The sequence below is a fragment of the Triturus cristatus genome, chromosome 9 (genome assembly GCF_964204655.1).
Source record: "Triturus cristatus chromosome 9, aTriCri1.1, whole genome shotgun sequence".
Classification (NCBI taxonomy): Eukaryota; Metazoa; Chordata; class Amphibia; order Caudata; family Salamandridae; genus Triturus; species Triturus cristatus.
The window spans coordinates 628,747,309-628,762,502 of record NC_140592.1 but is presented as its reverse complement, the minus strand read 5'-3'; positions in this window follow the sequence as shown (position 1 = coordinate 628,762,502).

Below are 15,194 nucleotides of genomic sequence, written 5' to 3'. Positions count from 1 at the left end.
GACCCAATGGCCTGGAGATAGGATGATGGACTGCAGGATCTTGGATTTTGTGGATTCCAGCCTACAACACTGACATTACAGTGCTAAGTTTTAGGTAAAAAGTGTTCTCATTTCGCACAAACATTTTGGCTGAATGAAAGCCCAAATACTTAGTACAATTCCCTTGATAATTGGCATAAATGTGTTAATAACCTGTATTTTGATCTAAATTAGTGTTAACTCTAAGTTTTACAATGACTTTAACTTTTAAGATGCCTATCACTTTAAAAACACATTAAACACAATAATAATCAATAATGATTAATGAATCCCTCGCAGCAACTAAGGTCGGGGAAGAGGTCTGGTTCAGTAACCTCTCCAAACTCCAAAGAGTCGGAAGAGATTACTGCTGCTGTGCCGCAACTACAGAATATATCTGAGCTAGAACAAGATGCTAAGGGGCAGGGTGCTTCTCCACTAGTAGTGCCTATTAGCAATTTAATATCAATGCACTTCAACTCAGCGACCTCCCCTCCCGATTCAGACTAAATACCTTTACCCACACTCAGCCATGGTGGCTTTGAGGATCCAGCAGACTCTATTTGTAGTTCATCAGACCTACCACCTCTGATAATCCAGTTCGGAAGAAGTTTATCTTCACGTCCCCTCTAGATGAAGGAGACCATGTCTTTCACCCTCCCTCTGTTTAAATTTTTATTTTTCTCACAATGGGGATCGTTTACCTTGTGGGGGCCTTCAGGCCTCTGGAATTTACCCACCCAGCAAGGGGCATATATCTCAACAGAACTATGATAAATTAATTCACAGATGCCTTCCTTGGTGCAACCTGTGCAGAGTGAGGCCAATCCATTAAAGAGCCTGCTCAATTAAGTTCTTCCTTACAAATAACATACTTATCTGTATATATTCTGTATATATATCCCCCTTTAACCAATTGATAGAACCCCTTTCAGGGGTTACTGTGCCCAACCATGGTGGTTGAGGGCTTTTATTTCTGATGCCCTGGGGCCTGACCAACTATGGATCTAGCTCAGCTGGGCCATGTACCCCTTCTGCACTTGACTCTCAGTGGCTGCTGTGGTCGAGCAGTCAATGTTTCCTTGTGGGGGGTGAGGGGAATGTAGATACAGGCCAGTGAACATAACTCACAACTCAAAGTGCAAACAGTATGAACAATAAATCAGTGTCTAGCCAATTACTTACTTTTATAAGAAAATGTAATATATTCTTTCTAACTCTACAAAGGCAAAGTAATACAACACTCACAAGCAATAACAGAATCCCCTTGATGTTGAGGCTCTAGTAGCTGTCAGAATGCTCATTATTAGGCTGTACACAAGAGTTCCCATTTGACTCCTCAGGTTTTTAGGCAAAAGTGTCTAATGTGCAAGAGCCACACAAACCATGAGTCTAACCATGAGTCTCCTGGTGGCCAAACAGAACCAATGATCATATTACCCACTCTTGCAGCACATAAGAGTTCAGTGGTGCAGCGGGTGCCTTCAATGCTCACCTATGAGTCCTGATCAGTTTGGAGAAGTCGGGCTTCTCATAGCCCATACGACAGCACCGGGCAGAGCAGACTCACTCTCGATTTCCTGAGTGGTTCTGCCGGAGATCTCTCAGCAGGATTGCGATGTCATCCATGGCGCCTCCGGCAGTCCTCAGTGTTAATTTGAGGGCAGTTTCCTCGTAGTGGGGTCCATTGCGTCGATCATAGCCTTAGTTGATCTTTCGGGCGGCAGCCCAAATCCTGTGGAAATGTTGGTACCAGCAACTCCTACTGGCATGCAGGATTGTGTGTTACATAGTAATACAGGCACAGATTTGTCCATCCCAGACAACCACAAGTCTTGGCACTCCTGTATGTAGTAACTTTACTGGTGACCCACTCTGGCATTTGGGGACACCGCTGCATGGTGATTAGCCAAATCCTCATACTTCGCACAAGGAGTCCTTACAGTAGAGCTCCCAACTAGACTCTGCTCCCTCCAATGCTCTCCTCCTCTTCCTCACGACACTCTGTTCTTGGCAAGCAGGCAGGCGCAGGTGGTTCCGGGCAGGTGATCTTGGTTTCCCTGGATAATGTCCCCTCACCCAGCAGAGAGGCTAGAAGGACTTTCCCCCCAGTCCTGGTCACAGGCAGAAGTCTTGCAGACCTTCCCCTTCTAACACAGCCTATCTGGCTGCTTGGCAAATGACAGATTTGTGGGGACTCAACTTCCCCTTCTTATAGTTCTTTTCCAGACACCAAATGTGATCTAGGGTCAGAGTCTTTGAAGTTTTATGTAGGGGGGTTCTGCTTCCTTTGAAGTGGAATCTTCTCCGTTTCTTCTTTCCTCATTAAAGATGTCTGTCACAGCAGGCACATGGATGTCAACTACAGTGATCTGTGCATCAAAAGGTTAACCCCAGCCCTGCTCTTTATGATTCCCTTATCAGCCCCATCTCCTTTCCTGAGATGTGTCCAGGCCCCTTCTTGTGCTCTTTCACTGAATCAAAGAGCAGTCCTTTGAGATGTAAAGGGCATCCTCTCCTTTTCCCTCCAGTGTGTGTCCCACCCAGATCACAGTAATGCAGCAGTACTAAAATCTGTCTGGGGGATTCCTCTCCTCCTAAGACTTCACTAGGTAGGCCTGGGTATCCAAAAAATGGAACCCAGGGTCTTCCATGTAATGTACTACTGCAGGCACCCTTTCGGGGTAGCATTGTGACCTCTATGCATTGTACCCTTACATGTACACATGCATTTAGTACATACACACAGGCCCAGATTTACTGATTCAACACGCAACGCAGTCCAGCAACCGTAAATGCTGCACTGTGCTTAGTGACAGAAATATGGCACTCTCCTCCCCTCTACCTAGCGCAGAAATGTGCTGCCGTGCGTCACGGACACACCTTTGCACAATAGTGCAAGGGTGTCTCTGTGAATCAGGCATAGGTTTTGTACTGCAGAAAAATACATTTGGTGACTAGGCCCAGTGTCTGCACATCTATTTATAGTCATTGGCTACAGCCAAACCATTAATTTACAAACTTTTTTACACTTCGTGGGACTATCATGCTTAGCACCAAGCCACCTTTGGTGCAATTTTGGCCACACTTTGAAGCCAGAGTGTGTGCCCAATGTCCAAAACAAAAATTGCACTCAAGCATACACAATTCCAATGACAAGACAAGTCTCCTGTTTGTAGTCTGTTATTAATTCCAGTCCACACAAATCAAGGTATTCCACAAGGTTTTTTACTCCAAATGCAGATTTCCATACAATGCTGTCCAACAATGCCGCAGCCAACACGTGTTCAAACCACCTGGACTTGTTATTCAAGGCTGCAAAAATCATAATGCACTTCTATTACAATATTACTACTGATTTATGGCTCAAAAAAAATAATTGATAAAAATGTACCCATCCCCAGTCCACCTAACCAGTCTCACTCAGTCCCACTGACCGTCAAGAGTTCAGTTCGCGTTTTCCGACTTGCTGTGGACAGGGCTGCGAGGAGCAGAGCACGAGTAGCTGGGAGTAGCTGGGAGACGCGGAGAGACTTCGCGAGAGACCGTCGGAAGCTGCAGAGCTGTTGACCGGGCTGAGCCCCCAACTGAGCCCCCAGCTTTCGTCTCCGCTTGGGCTGCGGGGCCGGTGCGGGCAGTGACTCTCGTTTCTCGGCAGTGTGGAGGGGGGCGAGAGCTGAGTTTCGCGCCGTTTGGCCCGAGTCCCTGGATGACACAGCGGAGGGCAGCGGCCCTTGTGTCAAGTCCTGGTTTTGCCGTGGACACGCGCAAATCTCAGAGGAAAGGAGAGGTTGCTGCTGCCGCCGCTCCCGAGGCCGGTAACTAACGACCCGGCATCTGAGGGCAACTGGCAGCAGCCAAGTACACCCGGTATCTGCATTCTACATGGTCTCCTGCGGCCCTTTCACACTCCTTACAGCCTGCCCGCCGCCAGCCTACCCAGCCTACCCAGTGCTGCCAACATCACCGCCGCCCCCCTGCTCCCCTGCTCCTCTTGTGCAGGAGCCTGCTCCAGCTGGGACACGGTTGGTGTGTGCTTGGTGCACAGTGCATAGTGCACAGTGGGCGGACTTGCGGGGGGAAGGGCAACGGAGCACAGAGGAGCAAGCAGCAAGCAGCTCTGCTCCTCCTTCAGCGCTCCTCTAGCCCCCGTGTGGCACCCTCTGCGGTCCAAGCAGGAGCTGGAGTGCCAGGAGTGTCGGCTGGTGCCCGGCCGGCCGGAGCCTTGCTGAAAACCACCGAATCAAGACAGAGCCGTGCCAGAAGTGACAGGCAGTGAGTAATGAGCACGCAGAGGCGTTGGTGTCCATCAGAGAGCTGCAGCGAGCAGTAGCAGCAGCAGCAAGTAGAGCCTAGTCGCCATTCTCCACGCCTGCGAGTAGTCAGCAATCAGCAGCAGCGAGCGAGGAGCAGGGGAGCTGATTGCCCGGAGCCCGGAGCCCGTGCCCGGTGCCTTTCAACCAGCACCTGCCCTCCCTGGTTTCCAGTCTGCAGGGTGTCCGTGGAAAAGCCTGCTGGGGGGCTGCTGCGGTGCAAAGCACACGGGAACAGAGTTTGAGCAAGGGGGAGAGGCGGGCAGCCACCCCGGGAGGGCCCGAACACACACATGGACAAGGACAAACCGGTGAGTGAGGTATTGGTGTGTTGGTGCGAGGGGAGAGGGGAGCTAAAGGACTAGAGTGCTGCCACTGAGACAACCACATCACGGTCAGGGGGCAACCCAACCCCTTCCCAGCTTCCGCCTTGCTACCTTCCGCCGTTTGTCGGTCCTCGCAACCCAGGCTCAATAATCTAATATGAGATCTGGTAAGATCCGAGGGAGCCAAACGCATAAGGGAGGTCCAAACAAGCGGAAACAAAGGACTAAATCATCTAAGGGGGATTTTGAGGCACAGTCAGATATGTCCAAACCTACAGAGGAGCCCCCCCCTCCTGAAATAATTGACCTAACAGCTTCAAGCGAGTCAGTGGAGTCAGCTCAGGCCCATATTGTCACAACTACACCGAAACAAATAAGAACTACGACGAGCAAAGAAGGGGGAAAAAAAACGAACACAACCTTGGTTCAGCCTAAAATCTATACAAAATTTTGCTTTTTAAAGAATCCAGGTGACATTATATTTTCTAAGATCAACAAAGTATCAGGCCTTCAGTCACCTCTCGAACCGCTCCAACCAAATTCAAACCACCATCCCAGCAACAGTCAGGGCCGACTGGACGACAGCTACAGCAACAGCATCGGCAACAGCAGAGAAGATAAAAGTTTAACATCTATAATAATACCCCAAAAAACTTCAACACCTCAGCACAATAATCTCAAAACGGGGCAAAAGCTTGTGATGGCAGACATCCCGGTAAGACGGGAAATGACCATAGATGCCAACTTAATACAAATACATCGGCCAAAGGAAGTCACGGCTTTGTTACCATTAAAATGGGAAAAGAATATCGCTAACATTAACATTAACACCAATGAATTAGGCCAGGAAGGTCACGAGGGTATAAGCAATAATGAAGAGGGCAGGAGGAAAGAGGAACCTGAAACCGCTCCAGCAAGGTCATTGGGGATGGAACCCTCATTAGTAGTCCTTGATATAAAAAACAACGCAGCAACACCAGTACCTAAGGCGTCAGAAGGGACGGGAAAAAAAGATAGAAGCCAGAAGATTTGTACTCCAGAAGTGATCGAAATCTCCTCTTATCTAAAGAAAGAGGAGTGGGAGGACCTCATGGCGGCATATCCCAAAGACCTAAGCACAAGTAGGCTGACCAGTGAGATACCAAAATGTGGAACGGTCCTCCAGCAGACAAATACAGCAGGAACGGAGGGGCCAGAAACAGCACAACTCTTCAAAGTGTCACCCGTGCTCCAAGAAGCGGGGCCCAAAGTGTGTGATGGGAACCAGGATGCATATTTAGCTCAGGCCAGACAAGAAAGCGCATGGCCCAGTCTCCTCAACACAGTACAACTCCTGGTGGACGCAGCACAATATCAATCGGAGAAAATGGATGCCCAACTAACGCTGTTAGATACGCTGGCAGTATTCGTAGTTGCAATAGACGGGAAGCTGGGCACACTAAACTCGCTTCTTCAGAGCAAACTGAACCAACATGTGGATTCCAAAAGGAGAAACAACACTGATTGTGAATGTGGCCCAATCATTGACAAACTGGCCACCCTACCAACAGTAATGTCAGACTTATGCGGACATCTTAAACAATCTGCAGAACTCAGCCAGAAGATCAGCAGCGGTGCACCGGGCTGCCACAAACCAAATGGACCCGGCAAAGAGTCTACTGCACGAATAGGGGTGGCTGAGGATGACGCCACCGTTGGCAAAGATACCGCCGCCAAACTGCCCGATGAAACAACAATGATCGGTGGGCATGACCATCAAAAAACGGCAGCGAAAATCCTGGACACAGGGGAAAATAGGACTGAGAATATAACATCTCTATCAGCAGGTGTCGAAGACGATGCGGACACAAACCAGAAACCAAATGCCAAACAGAGGAGAGCGAAAAAACGCAAAGGGAGGAAACAGAAGCTCTGCTCCAAACGTGAAGGCTTTAGGCAACTTTTCGGGCAAATTAAAACTGCAGAACAAAGCACGAGCAATCTGGTTGAAGCAATATCACCGAATCACGAACAAGAAGAAAGAGTCGGCATTATCGATGACATCGCCCAACCAGCAAATATAATCTTAGTGAAGACAGCAGCTGATCCACAAAGCAATCAAGCAGTGGCGCCCTTCCACTCTGGGCCCAAATCTACATCGGTCGACTCCGGGTCTTTGAACCGACTAATACCTAACATCTGGCCTTGCACAAAACCCATGGAAAGCCCAAAAGCCCCTATAAGTCCAAGGGAAGACAAAACAGGAAGACAGGATCTAGGACTAACCGAAAATCAAATATCAGCCATTACCAAAGAAACGGTGTCAAAATATCTACAGGTGAACCGAACAATGTCAACAATTGCCCCTGTAATCCTGACTTTAAACGAACAGCTTCCACGCCGCGAAATTTCTGATCCGCCAAATGATGCAAGAGATCTAATTTCAGTAAGGGAACACAACCGAGAGGGCTATCGGGTACCAGCAAATACAGCTAGCAACACGAAGCGGCCAGCAACACCAAACAAGGGCAATGTATTTGGAGGTGCTATCGATCAAGGGGAAGCCTCGGACGCCACATGGTTCATCCCGGATTTTACCTCCAAAGGAAGCCACGACATCCTCAACAGAGGCAATATCTTGCGATTATTGGCCCACATTCCTCCATTGTCATCTGTGGTAAGCTCGGACCTGAAGACTATCGAATTCATAGTTGTGGATGGCATAGGAAAAGAAGCAACAAAGGCAACCTGGGCCTCGGCAGACATGGCACGAAAGATCCTTCTGGAATCTGAGACCTTTAAAAACTGGGGCATCACGCTGAAGCCCTTCACAAAGCCACGATACCCGGATGTACTGTGCTCTGAGAGAAACCCGAATCCGAGGGTGCATACAGAAGGTAGCAAAATCTCGGTTCTCAGGGGTGCTGTCGGGCCAAGCCGTACTGGCAGCAACGGGTCGAGCGAACTCACTCTCGGAGTACGACAGGGAAGACAAGCTCCTAACGGGTGGCAGGAACAAAGACGGTTTGTGAGAACCATAACAAACAGCAATTGACAAGTGCAGTGTCCAATAACGGAGAACTTGCAGGACCAATTGCGCTTATGTTCCTGGAACATAAATGGCCAAGCATCCAAAATGCTTGACCCAGACTTTATAGCTTACATTCGATCTTTTGATCTAATAGCGCTACAAGAAACCTGGCTTGCCGAGCCCCCACATCTGCAAGGATACCTACGTTTCTTCTCCGGCGCAAAGAGCTTAGCTAAGTATGGTCACTTAAGAAGAGGTTTGGTAACATATGTAGCTACAACCAGCTTTGCGATGGCCAAAGAAACCGGGCACTCGGCGACAGCTGCACTCGCAGTTAACCTGACTTTGACAACAGGACAAGGCAAAACAACTAATAACTGCATTTTGGTTAACGCTTATATTCACCCCAAAGGAAAGAAAAAAGCAGCGAGGGAGTTATATGCATATATTGAAGAGTGTATTACGGGGGAAAAAACAGGGAATTTAGTACTCACTGGGGATTTCAACCTCAATCTTATGGGAACAACACAAGAGGAAGGTACTACGGCACAAAATACATTCTGGGCACTACCACAACAAAGCAAGCCACTAATAGCCACTCAATCAAAATTGGGAAAGAAGGTACTGGAGGCACTAGAAAACTTCAACATAAGGGCATTAAACGGCAGGTTTGCAGGGGACAACCCGCCAGCGTCAACTTTTCATTCAAAAAAAGCGAACAGCACGCTAGATTATACCTTCATGTCACTCCCACTTTTCCAATTCGTAATATCCTATCAGATTGGAATCCAAACAGATAGCGATCACTGCCCTCAGGAAATCATTATGGACCTTGCTAAGCCAACTTACGAGCATTCGACAGCCCCCAAAGAGTCCATTTATACCGAAAATTTTAAAAAGATCAAGTATTCGACTGCAATAGGCGAACTTTTGACTGGACTGGCAAAACAACATTATCTGGAGCGCATGGGCCCTAATGAAGTAGTGAAATGGGTGCAGTTCACTACCACCTTGGGGCAATATGCAACAAAATCTAAACTGCGCACAAGGACAAATAAGTTGGGCACCCTTCCCCAATCACACAGAGTGAAAATTAAAGAAACAAAATATTCAATCTCCAAGTTAAGGAGAATAGTACAGCAGGATCACAACAACAAAAGGATGCTGTATCAACTCTCTGAACTAAAAGCCTCATTAAAAAAACTTAAGTGGGAAGCAAATAGAACCTTAGAGGAACAACTCTGGGCAACCCTTCATGAGGACATAAAAAAGAATGATGGTGCGAGGTTTTGGAAAACAATAAATTCATTAACGTACCCCGCAAAACCGGAGATATCATCAAACATCACAGAGGCAATTTGGGCAGCATATCTCAAAAACCATTTTAACCGAGATCTGTTGGCACCTCAGAACATGAACAATCCTTTTCCTGTGCGAACCCAGGACGACGGCAATAGGCTACAATGGTGCCCAATTGATCAGGACACGGCGGGAGACGCAGATTATATTTCCTTGGTACCCATAATAAAGCGGCAAATAAAGAAAGGTAGAAGGGAAGGCGCGCCGGGTCCAAACGGGATCCCGCCCGTCCTCTTCAAACAAGATATGGATTACTGGGCAGCGGCACTTGAACCTCCCTTTCGGGAGATCAGACACACAAACATCTTGCCAGATACTTGGAAGGGCTCCATTATTGCCCCCATATACAAAGCAGGGGATAGGGGCCTTCCTCAAAATTATCGGTTAGTTGCCTTAATCGATAACGATGCGAAGTACTTCGCAGGTCTAATTTTGGAAGAACTGAAAGAATGGGCTACGATGAAATCTCTCATACCTGTCAATCAAACAGGCTTTGTTAAATCAGTGGGGACGACAACAAACATACTGACGATGGGCATGCTTATTGACAAGGCAGAGACAAAAAAATTGCCTCTGCACCTCTGCTATATAGACTATAAAGCAGCATTCGATAACATTAATCGCAACCTACTATGGTCAAAACTCAATGATTGGGGTATCCCAAAAGGCTTGTTGGAGCTGCTAATTAATCTACATACAGACACTTGGATTCAGATCAAGGTGGGGGACGGCTCAATGTTGTCAAGGCGGATACAAACTAATAACGGCCTCAAACAGGGCTGCGTGCTGGCCCCCACATTGTTCAACCTGTTCCTGGGGGACTTGGTGCCCCTACTAAACAACTGCAATTCACACTCGCCAAAATTAGGAGGCCTCAATTTACCATGCCTCTTATATGCAGACGACCTGGTGTTAATAAGCCACACAAGAGTTGGGCTTCAAAATCTTCTGAATACGACCCAGAGATATTCTGAGTTAAATGATTTAACAGTGAACCTCGAGAAAACGCAAACAATGACAATCAGTAACAACAAAAAGAAGAACGTTTTCTCGTGGTTCTGGAAAAACACCCGAATCAAAGACACCTCGTCGTATAAATATCTAGGCGTGAAGATTGACAGTGGCGGCCATTTTAGCGAACAAAGGGCTAGCATAAGAGGCAAAGGCACTGTTCTGGCAATTGCCTTAAAAACATTAAATAACAACCTCTCCGGCCCTTCTCTGTCCCCCTTACTACATGTTATACGCGCCAAACTGTTACCAACACTAACATATGGGCGTGAGGTCCATCGAGGCAGAGATGCCGTTATACTTGACAGCACAGTCGTGTCGGCATACAGAATCATCTTCAGCCTCCCAAGGCGATCCTCCCCAGCACAGATCAGACTGGAGTTTGGAATTCGGTCACAGTTACTGGCACGACAGGGGGCATATATCTGCTCCTGGGATGAAGTAAGAAAAACGACCGAAGGGACGCTGAACGAATATCTATGGAAAGAGCTAGAGCAGACCCAAAAATCACCAGCTGCAAAATACCTGGAAAAAAGCATAAGGAACACCGGGCTGGCAGGGCTCTGGACGTCCCCTGTAGATCATAAAACACTCAACAAATTGGTGAAAAAATCGATCAAGCTACAGTCATGGGTTCAGGATAAAGCCATCCTATCAAAAAGATCTCATGCTTGGATGGTATTAAATACATACCTGACACAAGCCTCCCAGCCTTACCTTGCCCTAGGTTACACAAAAAAAATCAAACTGTGCTTTTTAAGATATAGATCGGGCTTGTTACCATGCATCCTACATCTTCCTCACTGGCTGAGATCGAAAGCAGGCACACTATGCAGGTTATGCGGCAAAGGGGCAGAAGACATGCTGCACCTGCTATGCTCATTTGAGGAACTGCACGAAGAAAGGAAGCTCCTGCTGAAACGCCATCTCATTCTACAGGGGGTACACACACGAAGGAATGCAGTGCTAACCTGCTTTTCAGCACAGGACCCTCAGCTGAGCTGTAGATTTGTGAAATTTTTAAAAGTAGTAGAAAAAAAACTACCAAAAATTGATCCATGATTAACTCAGTAAAACAGGACATTGATTTAACTTACACAGACGAATTATTTATGCTGTAGATTTTAATGAATTTTATTATGTGTTATTGTATCGCATTGGTTTTAATTAACTGTGCAATAAATTATAAACTGAAACAGTCCACCTAACCATTCAAAAACACACATATATGTGTTAAAACGAGAAGGGCAGACAATTATAAGGTGAGTCATGATTGCTCCAACTGTAAGTCTTTCAATCACCTTAAAGCAAGTTATACCACAAATTTGCCCACTGTCAGTATATTAATCATATTCAATTTGCAAAGTACATGGAAAAGTGTTTGTTAGAGTGTCATACAAAACAAGATGCGTAGTGCCCATATGTCATCCATCACCAAGATATATTAATGATGGTGCTTTAACCTACCTATGTGTATAGTGAAATGTCCAAAGTAGGTTTAAGGTCTCTGCCAATTGTAATGATTGCAAAGTGTAGGACAATAGTTCCGTCTGTCTGGGACCTTACACAATTGGTTGTTCCATTGCTGGGCTGACTACGAAGTAATCCTATTGGAAGAATCAAGTATCATATCAGGGATCAGATATCCCATGATGACTCACAAATTACAAAATTAAAAGGTAACGGCCACTGTACATCATAAAAACGCAGGCACTTAACCCAAAGATTTTTAGTGTCTGCTTCAGTGGTGTTTAGCCAAACAGAGGGACCGCACCACAATGATAAGCGTGTCCCATATGCCACACACTCAAGCCTACATAACAGCCTGTTCCCCCTATGAGAGTTAACACAGAAACCATCTTATCGAGTTAGGCTCGAAAGGGACTTTTACCGGGTCTGTAAGTTCCTAGGTTTGTGTACCGCCGTATGCGCGAGTGCACCATGAACATCTCCCTTTTTAAACAAGAATTCAAAAGGTACAGAGACATAGATGACAGAGAACCATGTGACTAGAGAAGTGTCTCTCTGTAGCTGCCATATTGGAAAGAAAAGTACAATATCCAAATTAAGGGAGAAAAGGTAACTGCTGTCCTCATAAAGAGGGATTATCGATCGAGAAACACAATTGACTCATTCATCACCATATTGTTCAACAAGGCCACAGCGTAATAAATGCTCACATAGTGGTAGTCCCTATCGGTGTTAGTGGGGACGGATATGCGAGCAATAGACATTATTGCCCGCTATTATTACCGACACTGTGCCCAAAAATTATGGGACACATATAATAAGACTACCTGACACAGCGGGCCAAAAGGTATATAACATAAATCCTTCTATGGTCACCCAATCGAGAGTGGAACTAGCAGTGAATCTGTGCTAGAAGGGGCGGTTTTGAGTAGTAGTTAATTATTAATGTAATTATAAAAATGTACCCATTGTTGTCAGTGACCATTCACAATGTGTAGGCCATGCAGTGAATCCTATGTTTAGTGAGTGAAAGTACGGTGTGCATTAAGTAGTCCCTGGGACTGGTGTACATCCCACATTGGTATGTTAAATTGAGTATGACATACTTATGTAACATCATTACCACATAGTTATTAGTAAATATTAGCGGGTATCTCCAACATATGACAACAACAAAAAATGATGTCATGAATGATATCACACTTTTCTATACACAATTTGCACACTTAACATATTCAAAGATAGATTTCCACAATAACAATGTGTGTAATTGCATGTAACAGTGAAACCTGCCCAAAAGAAATACATGCAACTCCTTTTCAATATTCATACCCTGTTCAACCGCCCTCAATTAAATTATCCAGTTGGTTTCCTGTTGTCTCAATTTGAGCGTTCTGTTCCCTCCCCTTGGTGGCGGTTTCATTACCTCAATTCCATGGAGAAGTGTGGCTCAATGATTAGAGCGGCAGATCCTGATGCAGAGGTCTAGCCCGGGACCAGGGTTCAATTCCCTGCCTCGGCAGGTCTTGGACTCAAAAATTCCATGGACCTGATAATTCTCGCCTCGGTGCCATTCCAATCATGGAGTCCCACTCTGGGCAATAGCTTGCTTAATCTCCACAACGGCCCCCACAATGCTAAGGATGCCTGGCCTCCACCTTGGGGGTGCCCAGGAGAGGATGCCTCACAGGGAAAGCCAGGATGGGTTCCACAGCGGTATTCGTACAAGCGCCTTGAGACCCTTGCGGGTGAGTAGTGCGCTATACAAGTATCAATTTACATTTACATTTACATGGAAGCTTATGTTAATCAGTTCATTAGTGTTGTGTGCCATGGTGTAATGAGTGGCAATAGGATAGTTTTGAGTATTATTTCTTATAGCTCTAACATGCTCTTGTAGCCTTTCTTTGAGCGGCCTTATCAAACTTCCTATGTACACTTTTTTACAAATGCATTTGATGTAATAGACCACAAATTTGGTGTTATAATAGATGAAGCTACAAATTGTGTACATTTTGCATGTTTTATACTTGAACATTGTTGTTTTATCTGAGGCCAAACAGTACACACAGCATGAACCACACATATAAAATCCTGCTGGGGGGGAAGGTAGCCAAGTATCTTTTCTCTGAGCTGGTATGTAACTGGGACACACATACTAATACAGTGTTTTACCTCTCCCGTGTGTTACCAGAGGTTTCCCCCCAATCACTTCCTTGATTGTCTCATCACAGGTGCCAATGCTTTCTCAAAATTCTATATACATCTGTGCTCATTGCAGAGAAGGGGGTAATGATTGCAGTCTTTCTTTTTGTGTTCTTTTTCTTTTTTGTTTTCAACATGCTGTCTCTATTCACTTCACTTATATGTTCCATGCTGGACTTAGTGTATTCTCAATGTAGCCTCTCCTTAGGAATCTATGTTCCACTCTATCTAATTCTTGATTCAATGATTTCTCATCACTGCAGTTTCTTTTTGCTCTGAGCATTTCCCCATATGGGATTGCTCTTGTTTGTGTGAAGGTGCAGAATTGCATTGCATGAGATGGGTTTCCTATATGGAGGTACAAAATACTATGCTTAGACTAACTTTAAACCTTTTCCACTTTGTATGTGTGCTGTACAGTGCAGCACACATACAAAGTCAGAAAAGTAAAGAGAAATTTAAGCATTTCTCCGTTCATAGCGCCTATTTGAAATGGTTGCAGTTTTTAGCTGCAAAATCCTACTTTTTAAGTAAATAGGGTTTTGAGTCAAAAACCTTGGGTAGTTGAAAGGGAACCCCCATGCACCACCTATGGAGTGCCCACTTTGCGCTAGGTAATTCAAAGCAACGCTATGCACTGCTTTGTGTTAATTTCAAGTGATATTCCAGCTCTAAACAGGTTTAGCACAGTAAAGTAAATTGGTTATAAAAAAAATCTGATGCAGATATGGCGTAAAATCTTAGTAAACATACCCCTCAGACTGCAAGCATTGATCAACACTGAAGCTATTCTATTTTTAACCAAGGTGTGTAATTTACAAACACACGCACTGTCATCACACACACTCACTATGTGCGCCGCATAACACGTTACCCTTCATATATTGTACTTCACGGAAGTACACATACACCCGAGCATATGCCCTCATTGCGCATGCGCTTCGCAGCACTACACCTTTCATGTCAATCATCCTCACAGGCATAAATGCACCCAGTACATGCACTAACCACACATGTATTGTACAGTACTTTTCTATCTCTGCACTGTACCTTTTATAGGAACATTTACAATTAGGGCAGCAGTCCACATCTACCTGATGTAGGCCAAGGGTGAGTTAAGCACACAGCAGCAGTACTTGTAATAAGTGGGTGAGCCTCTAGGCCTCACACCAGTGACACAGGGTATAAAGGTCCTATTCACTACAACTGATTACTACACAGTATGCTGCCACCACTGCATTCGTGCTGCTTAACTCTTGGTGAAGGCAACAGCCTTCCACCACTATGAGGGTAGTGCTTTGGGCACCCTTCCCAGTCCAATAAGATGGCGATTTGTGAGGCAGGCCTATGTCATGGTGAACACACATGATCCGTGTTTACCTTTGACAAAAATCAGCATTAGGGAGCCATTCAACAGTACTGTTGAGAACAGTACTGTTAAGAACTCAGTGGAACACATGTCGTACCATGCAGAGGACTCTG